Below are 1,913 nucleotides of genomic sequence, written 5' to 3'. Positions count from 1 at the left end.
CTCACTAGCTCAGGCTGAACATTCATCCTCCGAAGCACTTCTTCAGGCATGCAAAAAACAGGACTAACAGGTTTAATCTGTTCTTCTGCCAAAAGTGACAATCCAGCAATTCCAGATAATGTATGAAAAGGATCTACCATATCTCCTGGCCTGTCTGCAAATCCCCCCATTTCTTCATCTTGACATGCTAAGATGAAATTGTGCAATTTCTCTCTGTCAATCCAATGAAGCCTTCCAATTATCTTTAGGGAGGCCAACACCCACCATGAATAACATACATCTGGTAACTTCTCTGGCCTTCCATTGAGTCCACCTGAGGGTAACTGTCGTTCACAAAGCCACCAACCAAGTAAATCAGAATTTACTTGATGCAACTGACTGGTAATAGCCAGGAATCCTGTGCAACAATAGATCTGCCCAGCATGGGATTCAGAACCTGGTCTGCAACCAAATCCATCATCAAAGTTCATACAGGATAAAACAAATTCAATTGCCTTTTCCACATTAATGGCATCAAGCTTCCCCAATAGAGCCAAAGTTGCCACTGCACAAAAGGAGAATCTTGTATCAATTTCTCCCCAAATGTCTCCAGCAAAAGAACGATCTTCTTTCTGTAGACTTTGAACATATTCCACAACTTTGTTTATGTCAATAACATTAATACTATCATACAGAGTAAGAATCTGGACAGCACTAAGAGTGTATAAAAGATGAGGATCATGTCTGATACTAGTGCTTATTCCACCACACTCATGTTGGCATGACTTAATAAATGTCAGAATTTCTTCTCTATTCACGTGATGAAGTTGTCCCATGAGATTCATTACTGTCAGACCCCAATAGATACCACTCATTCCTAAATACTTAGGCATGCAGTATTCATAATCATCTTTCTTTGAGCCATAGGATGCAATATAATCTGCATGTTTCTCCAATAATAGGGTGCTGGGTGCATCTCACTTGATAATAACATCCTTCTGTGGAGTGCCCATGTCTACGAACGAAAGGACCAACAAAACTTTCTAAACTGCTAAAAGTGGGGAAGAGTTGAAACTTGGGCTTTATTTTGGAAATTAAACATTTGGAAGGAAGGCTTACAGTAGTAGGTTTGACTTTTATAAGGTCAACTGGATGCTTTTAGAATAAAAATATATTTTTCTATTTGTATCATTTCATAACCCAAATAAATGTTCATGAAGTAGATGTGTTCTACATAGCAATAGGTCATAGGGACTTTGATCAGAATGCAGGAAATATGAAAAGACAGAGCATCTAACTACATATTTATATACCCAAGGTAAATGAGAACTTGATTATGAGAATGTGGGGAAAGTGATATCATTTCATGCTTTACAATTCTCTTTGATTTAATTTTGTATGAGTCACTGTATTTTATCTTTGACAGATAATAACTCAATCACATTTCTTTTATTATCCTGGGAGGCCTCTGGACTTGGGATATTAAAAATAGAAAAAGTATTTTAAAAACCCTGGTAAGCAGATACAAACCCCCTAATGATTTTGCTTGTCATTTTTTTTTTGTCCTTTTTCCTGTCTGAGACACAGAGATGCAATTGTGCTGCATTATCAAAAAATTAAATCAAAAATTAAAACTTCAGGGAGTCTGAATGTCTGCTTCCAGTGACACAATACTTTGTCAATATCATTTGGTTTTGCTTAGGGAGCCTATATTTTCCTGCACTTTGTAATTGCCTCTGTGCTAAATTATATCTAAAATAGAAAGAGACCATATGAAGGGATTGCTTGATAAAATGAGCTATGCATCTTGACACCTCTTGCTTAAGTTCTATTCAGTCTAATCATCAATAAAACATATATTAATACTATATAACTTTATTCTGTATCAATACCCACTCTCTACCTCCACCTCTATATCCAATCAACATTTTACT

The 1,913-nt window shown here is 36.4% G+C and overlaps 1 pseudogene across 1 annotated transcript in view; it reads right to left on the bottom strand.

Annotated features, from left to right (window-relative positions):
* The window catches only part of LOC105812565, a 3,462-nt pseudogene extending 2,470 nt beyond the window's left edge, over positions 1–992 (bottom strand). Inside the window, exon 1 of the transcript XR_001137616.1 lies at positions 6–992. The product of XR_001137616.1 is annotated as a geranylgeranyl transferase type-2 subunit beta pseudogene (transcript). The remainder of the gene's footprint in view (positions 1–5) is intronic.
* Positions 993–1,913: the final 921 nt, after the last annotated feature.

Source organism: Propithecus coquereli, unplaced genomic scaffold (genome assembly GCF_000956105.1).
Source record: "Propithecus coquereli isolate 6110/MARCELLA unplaced genomic scaffold, Pcoq_1.0 Scaffold255, whole genome shotgun sequence".
NCBI classification, from domain to species: Eukaryota; Metazoa; Chordata; class Mammalia; order Primates; family Indriidae; genus Propithecus; species Propithecus coquereli.
The sequence above is the reverse complement of the archived record's forward strand: the minus strand, read 5'-3'. Positions and strand labels throughout refer to the sequence as shown.